The 11,648-nt window shown below is 39.7% G+C and overlaps 1 pseudogene across 1 annotated transcript; it reads left to right on the plus strand.

The window, feature by feature from the left end:
- Positions 1 to 571: 571 nt before the first annotated feature.
- On the plus strand, positions 572 to 961 carry LOC308523789 (small ribosomal subunit protein uS8-like; annotated as a pseudogene). Its single transcript has one exon. The product of its transcript is annotated as a small ribosomal subunit protein uS8-like (transcript).
- The last annotated feature ends 10,687 nt before the right edge of the window (positions 962 to 11,648 follow it).

Raw genomic sequence — 11,648 nt, forward strand, 5'->3', positions numbered from 1 at the left:
ATTGAAAGAGCCCACCGGGTGTACAAGGCAAGAAAAAAAATGTCCAGTCCAATCATAAATTTAAGGTCATTAAGATAAAAAGAGGCTACTAAGTGCTTCCCCAAAGAAAAAGATTGAGACAAACAGTACAAAAGGAACTAGGCCAGCGTGCTCGCTCAGTGGTTGAGCAACAACCTATGAACCTGGAGGTCATGGTTCAATTCTGATCAGGGCACATGTCCAGGTTGTGGTCTCGGCCCTCAGTGTGGAGCATGCCGGAGACAGACAATCAATAATTCTCTCTCATCATTGATACTTCTCTCTCTCTCTCTCTCTCCCTCCCTCCCATTCCCTTCCTCTCTGAAATCAATTTTTAAAAAAAATTTAAAAAGGACCTGGGATGGATCTGACTTCTCAGTAGTAACACTGGATACTAGAAGAGAGTGGAGCAATGACATCAAAATTATGAGGGACAATTATTTCAATCTGCGTTTATATATCTAGCCAACAGGACCAGCAACATAATTTGTGAGGCTCAGTGAAAAATAAAAATATGGGGTCCCTCTTTCCGTCATCGGTCTGTGCCGCCATAATGGTGCGCATGAATGTCCTGGCTGATGCTCTGAAGAGTATCAACAATGCGGAAAAGAGAGCAAACGCCAGTTCTTATTAGGCCATGCTCCAAAGTCATCGTCCAGTTTCTGACTGTGATGATGAAACATGGTTACATTGGCAAATTTGAAATTATTGATGACACAGAGCTGGGAAAATTGTTGTGAACCTCACAGGCAGGTTGAACAAGTGTGGAGAAATCAGCCCCAGATCAGATGTGCAACTCAAAGATCTAGAAAAATGGCAGAACAACTTGCTTCTGTCCAGTCAGTTTGGTTTCATTGTACTGACAACCTCAGCGGGCATCATGGACCATGAAGAAACAAGACGAAAACACACAGGAGGGAAAATCCTGGGATTCCTTTTCTAGAGATGTAGTACATATGTGCAAATAAAATGCCTCAAAGGACAAAAAAAAATGGGGTCCCTGTTCAAAAATTACAAATATGAAGATGGCAGCAACAGAATATTATACCAAGTGTGGGATCCTCTAAACAGGAGACCCCACATGTACATCTAGGAAGCTGGCCCTGCTAGTTAATTACCAATTGTGTGCAAGGGTAAAATAAAGACACCTACTATTCATACATGCTTACTTCAAGATGTGCTCCATCAGGATAAGGGAATAAATCAAGAAAGAGGAAGAGCGGACCCAGGAGAGAATGGTAGAAAGCAGTGCCAGGAAAGCTAACAGGCACAGCCTTACAGATCAATCAGTCCAGAGTGGAATAGGGAGATGGAGAAGTTCAAAATGGAGATTGAGGAGATGTGGGAAGAGTGAGTAGACATGGATTTCATAGTATTTAAAATAGCACTTGAATATTTGGAAAATTTTTCAATAGATGTATGATATCTGTTGGAGTATTTGGAAAAAACATGGCAGTAAAACTCAGAAAAGAAAAAAAAAAGAACAACAAAAAATAACTCCAGGAAGGACAAAAAGTTATATGAGAAAGGAAAATACACTCATATGTGTATAACTTCTAGTAGTAAAAATATCTATTTAGTTTTATAATAGTGTGCATTCTTTCTATTGATTTTATCTAATTTTTGTATAAAATTATATTCAAAAGAAGAGGGATAACAAATAGAAATATGTAAGAAACAATACCCTTAATTAATAAAATGTAGGTATTACATAAAGTTGATCTCAATAAGTAGATTACAGCATGCTATCTATCAAGAAGCATATTATTTATTCATATAAATTGGAACTGGTTGCCTCAGGCGAAAGGTTAATTGTGGGGGGTGGCAAGAGTTAAGCAATGTCCTGATACATTTTCTTTCTTTTTTTTAAAAAAATATATTTTTATTGATTTCAGACAGGAGAGGAGGAAGAGAGAGGAGAGAGAAACATCAATGATGAGAGAGAACCACTAATCGGCTGCCTACTGCATGGCCCACCCTGGGGATCGAGCCCGCAACCCAAGCATGTGCCCTGACCGGGAATCGAACCGTGACCTCCTGGTTCATAGGGTGACTCTCCACCACTGAGCCACGGCAGCCAGGCCTGATACACTTTCTTATAAGTTTTTAGCACCATTTTTTAAAACTTCGTGTTTGTACTCAAACATTTCAAAATGAGCATTGTCATCATCCAGAAACAAAACAAACAAAAAAACAACCAAAAGCCATCTTTCCCTCTCATTCTCCTTTATTCTAGGGCAGCACGTTGACTTAAATTGTTATGGCCTTTGCGACTGATCAGTGTGAGCCTCTAACTTTTGTTTCCTTAAATTAAATTAAAAGCACAGTCTGATCAGGGGAGCAAGGGTTGTCTGCAAGAAGTGGAAACTGTTGAGAGAACCTTGGTAACCTTGTCCCTCCCTTGAAGGGCCCTTTGAAAGCTGGCTTTTCAATTAGGAATCTAAAGTTCCCCTGCCCCTCTTAACATAAAAGACTTCCTCTGTTATGAGCAAACAGACTCAGTTTGTTTTCCTTGAATGGAAAAAATGTAACTAATGACAGGTTTCAAAGAAGGTCGAGATTTTGTTTTCATAAAAGAAAAATCAAAATGCTACCTAATCAATTTTGTTTAGTGTTTAATAAAAGGAACACATACCCTCTTACCAAAAAATTGGAGTGTTAAAAAAGGAAAAAAAAAACCAACTCTATTGCTACTAAGAAGTCAATTAGAAGCACACGAATTAAGACTTTACAAAGGAGAAAATAAGCAATCCTCCTGATGTCTGGCCCGCATGTCCTCTGGAGTGTGTGTGTGTGTGTGTGTGTGTGTGTCCATATCAGTGCAGAAAAGACAGGGTTAAGCTACTGCAGCTTATTCCTGGCTTACATTACATGTCCACCACAAGTCAGCTAAGGACTATATCTCCTTACTCAGGACCCTGTCTGGTGGAGGAGCCACCACTTTGAACTTGAGCAGATAGAAGGAAAGGGAGCTTCAGGGTGTCTCACATCAGCAGTCAAATGCTCCAGGCTAGAAGTGATACAGGTCACTTCTGCTTATAGCTTAAGGGTCAGAACTGGTTGCATGGATCACACTGAGGGAAGCCAAGACGTGTGATCCTAACAGATCCTTCCTCTGGCAAAGAGAAAGCATCCATTCTCTCACTGCCTAAAGCCCAGCACAACCTCAGGCCTCTCATTCTGTTTTACAAAAGGGCACCAACACTGGGAACCACGGAGCAGAAAATTAAAACATGAAAGCTGCAGGAATTCCTGACTGGTAGCCCCACACAAAAAGAAAGGTTAAAAGATCCTTTCAAGCAGAAGGAAAAGGATATCACACGAAATTACACAAAGGAATGAAGAACACTGGAATGATAACTATGTGGGTGATTATATACGATATTTTTCTTATTTAAATCTCTTTGAAGTATATTTTTTGTAAAAATAATAACAATGATAATATATGTAAAAGGAAAATGTATGACAACAACAGCACAATGATTAGGAGGAATAAATGTAAGTGTAGTAGTATTAGTTTCTTATTATTAGTGGTATAATATCACTTAAAGATAGACTGTGATAAATTAAAGATGTATACTATAAACCCTAAAGCAACCACTAAAATAAAAATAAAAGTTAATAAGCTCACAAAGAAAATTATTTTTAAAAAGTTCAATTAATCTAAAAGAGGGCAGAAAAAGAAGGGGGAAAATGACCAAAAACAAAGCACAGTTAGAAAACAAATAATAAGAAGAGTTAAACCTAGTCCTGACCCTTGTGGCTCAGTTGGTTGGCGCATCGTCCATGCACCAAAGAGGGGCAGGTTGGATTTCCAGTCACAGATGTACAGGAGGCAACTGGTCAATATTTCTCCCTTCTCTCTCTCTCCCCCTTCCTCTCTCTAGAAAAAAATCAATAAAATCTAAAAAAAAAAAGAAGAGTTAAACCTAATCATATAAATAATTCCATTAAATCTAAAGGGTCTAAATATTCTAATTAAAAGGTGGGATATTATCAAATTGAATTTTTAAAAAGCAAGACTCAACTATATGCCACCTATAAGAAACAGACTTCAAATGTAAATTAAAAGGATGGAAAAAGGTATCAGAAGAAAGCTGAATTTGGCTGTATTTTTATCAGACAAGTAGATTTCAGAGCAAAACATATTACCAGGGATAAGGAAGGTCTTTTCACAACAATCAAGGGCTAAGTTCATTAAAACGATATAGCAATCCTAAATATTTATGCACTTAATAGCAGAGTTTCAAATTACAGGGTGGGACAAAAGCAGGTTTATAGTTGTTTGCATGGAAAATAATACAATAGTTAATAAAAATACAAAAATAAACTCTGTGTTTTGTGTACTCGCAACTGTAAACCCACTTTGGCCCACCCTGTATCTGAAGTAGATGGTAGAACTGCCGAGAGAAACACACAAATCCATAGTTATAGTTGGAGTTTTCAAGACAGAAATGACCAGTGGTTCAGGAGCTCTTGCCAGCCTCTGGAGAGTCAACACTTACACATTAATACCCTGTGCAGATCCAGAAATAGATGGGTCTCTCAGTAGTGCAAGAGATCTGAAGGAGAAAACTTCAAGAAGGGCTGAACCAGGCACACTCAGTGTTGCCTGAAGTCTCCCATCAGGCAACTCTTCAACAGACAAGGGGAGAGGCTGAAGACCCTCTCCATGGAACCACGTGGCCAGGGAACTAAAGGTTCTCCCAGGTTGGTGATATTTCACAGCAATGCTTTAAAATTCTGTATGTGCCCTGACTGGGAATTAAACCAGTGACCTCCTGGTGCATGGGATGACACTCAGCCAACTGCACCTCACTGGCCAGGTGGGCATAGTTTTTAGTTATTGTTATTTTTGCTTTGAAAACATTTTATTTTGAAATATGTATAGATTCACAAGTGGTTGCAAAGACACTACAGAGGGGTTCTATGTACCCTTTACCCAGTTTCCCCTTTGGTTTGCATCTTACGTAACTACAGTATCAAAACCAGGAAACTGACATTGGCATAATGTGTGCACATAGTTGTATGAGATTTTATCACATGTGTATATTTGTATAACCACTACCATTATTATCACATGTGTATATATATATATAACCACTACTATTATCAAGGTATGGAACAATTCCATCAGGAAAAGACCTCGTGCTTTCCCTTTATAGTCACATCCGTTTCCTCTTTCCCATCATTCCTAACTTCTAGTAACCTTTCATTTGCTCTCAATCTCTATAATTTTGTTATTTCAAGAATGTTATATAAATGGAATCATATACTATGTGATCTTTTGAGACTGACTTTTTCTCTCTCAGCATAATACCCTTGAGATCCATTCCAGTAGTTGGTGAGCATCAGTTTCCTAATGCACTATACAAATTACCAAAAATATGTAATTTGTGATTTAAAACATATAAATTTATTACAGAATGTAAGCTTATCCATCCACACGCATTTGTACTTTATGTACATATGTATGTGTATAAAAATGTATCTATCCATATATGTGTTTTAATATGGGAAAAGACATGCAGGTTATAATAATAATATAAGAATAAATTGTGTTTTGCATACTCACAAATATAAATCTACTTTTGCCTACCCCTGTATGTCACACACACACACACACACACACACACACACACACTCCTCCATCCCCCCAAAATGTCCTTGTTCTATAACATTTCATCATCACCAACTGTTTCTGTTTCTCCCAACTGGAGAAGCAAAATAGGTGGGGTCTCAGAAAAGATGAGACTGAAGTGGAGATGGGTGAACAGTCCAGGCAATCTCCTATATGGAGCTCTTCTCCCTGGGTTCATACTTTGTCACGGAGACTCACTGGGCAGAGGTAAACCTCTGGTGAACCATGGTCATTTGTCTCGGTGCTTTCTCAGCTCGGAACGTAGACTTGTGAAGCTACTTTCCCAAGATTTTATCTTGAGATAATGGAGGTTACATCTCAAAGCCTCACCAACAAGACTCGATTTTTCTCCCAGGAGTGAGAACCCTCGGGAAGACAGCGTTCTCTCTGCTTATTTCTATTGTTCATTCAAGTGCATGACCAGGTTAACTTAGTCCCCATTTAACCCGTCAGCACCATCTATATATGGTCAGGAAGGAGAGTTCATTTTTAATATCCCACTTCTCCTAATTCATTATCCATGATAATCCATTGTGTCCCATAAACTTCTTTTTGAAGATCATAGGGCTCTATAATCCATTTCTTTTTTAGCATCCTAAATTACAGAAAATTAATCAGAGGTATAAGTGGACCACTATTCCAAAGTTTGCATGGAGCTTGTTAACAAAGTAGCAGATTGGTAATGGCCTATGTGCCAGGTGGGTCAAAATGTGGAACAAATCACCCTGGTTGGTTGCTTTTCCCTGAGCTCTTCATTCTAACTTAGCTCTAGATGCCTGCTTGGCCTGCCTGCCTTCCCAGAATCTCATCAATGAATTAACAAAACTCAGCTGGCCTGAGAGCTAATTGGACCTTAAACTTTCCAGTGAGGGCGCCATTCATTCTCATCTTCTCTTCTGCATTAGGTTAGCTGAGACATTTAGGGAAAGCACTCTAGGTCTTTGAACTCTCAAAGAAGGAAAAAAAGCAGTAATTTTCATTAAGCAAAAGCACTATGTTCCAGGCTAAGTGTCCATTTGTCCTTATTCTTATTCTCATCATTGAGAAACAGTATCAGATTATCCCAAAAGGGCTACAGATACGGGTGGCCACTGTGATGCCTTTTAGCTTCAAGAAGGCCCCAAGTTCATGACTATAGCTCCCTCTACATTTTTCAGTTCCCAGTTAAAAGAAAGGATAGTTATTTCTGAACCACTCAATAAAAGAAATTGAGATTACATATTAACTAGAAATACTATATTAGTATTATCCTTTATTAGGAGTTTCCCTTGCCAGAGGAGCTGGATTAACGTGAACATAGAAAAACTCCTGCCTCTGATCACGAGGAGAGGCTTTTAAATTATTCATTATGCAGTAACTAAGTGTTCTTTGGTTAAGAAAAAAGAAAAAGCCTTATTCTAAATAAAACCCATTCGCAGAATGAACAAAAATCCCTGCATTCTTTATGCTCCCCACCTTCAGTGTTTCTACTTTATATAATATGTCTTCATGTGCATTCTAGATGTATAAATGCATTTATGATGGTTAGAAACATTTGTCAGGAGACTGAAAGAAAGACAATAAGAAATTAAATGACTAACTGGTTTGGCTCGGTGGATAGAGCACTGGCCTGCGGACTGAAGGGTCCCGGGTTCAATTCCAGTCAAGGGCATGTACCTTGGTTTCGGGCACATCCCAAGTAGGAGGTGTGCAGGTGGCAACTGATTGATGTTTCTCTCCCATCGATGTTTCTGACTCTTTATCCCTTTCCCTTCCTCTCTGTAAAAAATCAATAAAATATTTTTTTTAAAAAAAAGAAAGAATTTAAATGGACTGAGGGACCTGAGGAGTGATTTTGTTGTGCCCAAAGCATCAGGCCTAAGAAAGAGAATGTTGTTGACTCTGATGGACTGAATGCTTATGTTCCCCTCAAATTCATAAGTTGAAACCTAATCACTGATATGATGGTATTTGGAGATGGGGCCTTTCGGAGGTAATTTGGGTGGGAATCTCCTGATGGGATTAGTGATTTTATAAGAGGAGACACCATAGAGCTTCCCTCTCTCTGCCACGTGAGGAGATAGTGAGAAGGCAGTTTCTGCAATTCAGGAAGAAACGGAACCCTACCAGAATCTTGCGCTTTCTAGGCTCCAGAAATGAGAGAAAACAGATCCATTCTATGATATTTGCTAGGGCAACCTGAACCAACTAAGACAATGACTTATTACTGACAAGTGGCCATGATACAGGGGCACCTGTGGGTATATAGCCAAGGACAGTGATGGTGAACCTATGACACGCGTGTCAGAGGTGACACGCAAACTCATTTTTTTGGTTGATTTTTCTTTGTTAAATGGCATTTAAATATATAAAATACATATCAAAAATATAAATATTTGTTTTACTATGGTTGCAAATATCAAAAAATTTCTATATGTGACATGGCACCCGAGTTAAGTTAGGGTTTTTCAAAATGCTGACACCCCGAGCTCAAAAGGTTCGCCATCACTGGCCAAGGAGGTAATTTGGGAAAGCAGGACCAATGAATCATTATATTTTCTCTTGTATACCATTCTGGCTAAAGAGTTACCTTTGTTTAAGCCTTCAGGAAGAGGAGTGCAAGCCTCCATTTATTTCATGACCTTGATCACTATTCTGTTTCCACAGGAGTTCCCAGCCAATTGGCCATCATGTCATGGTGCCATCGCTCACGAGAATTCCTCATGCGTTCCCTGATTGCCCTTGCAGGGGGTTCTAACCATCTTTGTCCTTTTTCAGCGCTGCCATTACAACTGTCTCCAACAGTGTCTCCCTATCCCTCTGTGATTTACAATAACCTGATTTGGAGGCACATTTCCCATTTACTAGCAATATAACCTAGGGCAATGCGTAATGAAAATTTAAGGATATAATATGTAGAAGATAACTGCACACTATGCTTGGTGAAATGCTCATTTGACATCCCAGAAGGAAGAGGACAGGTAGTGGTAATGTGTTACTGGGAGGTGGGCCTTCCTGGGGGTGGAGCAGGAACTCTGGAAGATAGTATAGGAGAGCCACATGGCACCTCCCGCCTTCTGAGTGAGATTTCAGCCTAGTCATCACGGCCGTTCCTTGTGGACACTGCAGCATCTCCAGCAGCCTGGAGCATGTCTGCCACTGCTCTTGATTAAACAGCCAAAAAGGATATTCACAACAAGGATATTCTAGTTTTTGCCTAAAAGCAATAATTTTCTTTTTATTATTGCTACATCCCTTCCAATTGCTAGTGCTTTTAATGAACTACGATTGTAATGTTGTCCCAGGGTGATGGGGCTCTACAACTGAATAATATCCCCAGATCCTATTTCTTTTATTAAAAAACAAGTGGGACACAGGCTCATCTCATGAATTTTAATGTGATCAAGATCGCTGCCCACTGGAAAAATGTGTTCTCATTGAGTTGTGAAAAAGCATGCCTGGCCACATCAAACAAAAGGAAATCAATAGCCTTCAAAGGATTAGAGTTCCCAGAGGTTGGGTGGGACAAGGGAGGTAATACTATTTTATCAAAATAGTTTTTTTGAAAAAAAAATTTTCAAAAATATCTCCTTCCCTATATAGGACAGGTTCAGTTAAGCATTTCATTTTTCTTGTCAATGAAGTGTCAAAGTGATTTGACACTTCATTGTTGAGTGAATACTCGGTTTCAGTCTCATTACACACACTCTGCCAGCTTGCTTAATGATCAGCTAAGTATTTTCCTCAAAGACTTGGCATCTTCCTACATGGGAATCGGGCCAGGATATTTATTTAATCTTTATAGACTTAGTTCTCCCTCCCATCCAAGCCCTCTTCCCTCGCACTGCCACCAACCAAGTGACTCTGACATGCTTGGGTGCTCCATGCCCTTCGTCACATGCCCCTCCCAAAGGAGAAGTGGATCCCTGCCTCTTTTCTCTGTCCTCCCATCTTAGCATCAAGAAGAGATCCATGTAATTTACCTTGATTAGGGCCAAGGTAAAAAAAAAAAAGCCAAGGTCAAAGTGAATTAGCAAATGCTCCCCATGTGATACAGGTAATACCAGGATACAGAAAACTGAGCAGGCACTTGCCCAGGACACAAGGTGAGGTACTTAAACTGGGTTTATTGACGAGCACATCTCACCTTCCAATGGATACCAACCAGTAGCATTAGAGTGTGCAGAATCTTAATGTTATATACCATGCAAGTGGGATGCTTCATTAGCCTTGGCCTGTGACCTTGGGTGAGAAGCAAGTCAGAGAGGAGAGGACTATATGCACTTGCTCAATCAGGTATTGGTTAAGCACTGCCAGGTGCCAGCTAGATGCTGCCAGATTTTCTAGAATAAAACCAAGTCACGGCCTCTACAAGGACAGGCTCTTGCGTACAAGACAATATTTATTTTCATTCCTCTTGACCACTAGACAGTAAGGCACAAATTACTAAAAGTTTTATTGGTCAAGTGACTGAACCCAGGATGACAGGCAGGAACTCCTTGCAGCCATTGATATGGTCTTTCTTTTCTCCCTTCCACCCCCTTCCCTCAGAGGAGAGCATAAATGTATCCCCCACAACCACATATTATGCAGTCAAGTTTCCCACATTTGGGGAGTCGCAGGAGTCAGCACATCCAAGGGCAATGGATAAGCCTCGCTCTAGGAAAACCATCTTCATAATCATGGCTTCTCCCTGGCCAGGTAAGTATGATGAAGTCTTTCTTCATTAGACATATTTTTAGGTAATTATTAGCATCAATTTAGCCAATTCTCTGACACCTCACAAAAACATTTCCAACTAGCATCCTGCTCATAGAGAAAGGAAATAGTTTGAAAACCCAGTCAGGGATATGCAAACAAGAATGACAAGAAATGCATGGAGTTCTGGGTACTACTATGGCAGGTTTTATGGACTGGAATTCCCAAACCACTCCCAACCCAATCCCCCACTTTCCTCTACTGTAGAGACTAGAAAGACACAACATTTTATTTCCTAGGCTCAATTGTGGCTAAAAGTGGTTATGCAACACAGTAGTAGCCAATAAATAAAAGAGAAACTGGGCAGAGTTTTCAGGGAAGGCTTTTAAAGGGACAGATTCAGCTAGTACAGCTCCTTATCCCATTGTCCTTCAGCCTTCTTCCTCACTCCTTCCCTTTCCTAAAACAGGTATGATACTAGGGGTTCAGCAGCCCTCTGGAGACCACAAAAATGAAAACCACTTGCTAAGGATAGAGAGGAGGAAGATAAACAGACTGGGCCCTTGATGACATTTGGAATTGCTTTTACTTGTCCCTCATCATCTACTCCCTGAGATTTTGTTGCATGTAGCAGATAAACCCCTTACTTAAGTAATCCTGTCAGTTACTTGCAGCTAAGTGCAACCCTAATGGATAAAGACATTTAGTGGCATGTGGCAAATAAACCCCTTACTTGAGTAAGTCCTGTCAGTTAGGTGTTCAGTTACTTGCAGCTAAATGCAATCCTAATAGGTACACTTGACTCTGAGCAGTCAATTATGCTAGCTCAGCTCTGTTCTTCTGCCATTTATTCTACTGACTGGTGCTTGTGATGTTACTACTGCTGTGATATTAGACAAAAAAAAAAGGCTGTCTTTTGACAAACTTCCTGAAAATAGTGAGTCACAATGATTATTCCAACTTAGTTTGCTCTTAAATTCTAAAACCTCCATTGTTACCATTTCTTAACTTGCTGAGATAGAGTTTGTGATTTTTCTGGGTTTATTCTAAACCTCCTTTTCTTCCTAATACTCCACATCACTTTTGTAAAGAAAGCTTCTACAGTTTCCCCTGGAGACAGGCATAGGGGCCAATTCCATCTCCTCTTTCAATTACAAAGCTTAGGTATATTTAAAGACTACCTTCTACACAGAACTCTTTCCATAGGCAATAGTTTTCATTCGGAAGTCTTATAATGCACTCCACAACATAGTTGAAGGACAACAGCTCCTGCTAAGGGACCATAAATATTTGATGGTCCAATCTTAACTTT

Source organism: Myotis nattereri, assembly GCF_964212035.1.
Source record: "Myotis nattereri genome assembly, chromosome: 8".
Lineage (NCBI taxonomy): Eukaryota > Metazoa > Chordata > Mammalia > Chiroptera > Vespertilionidae > Myotis > Myotis nattereri.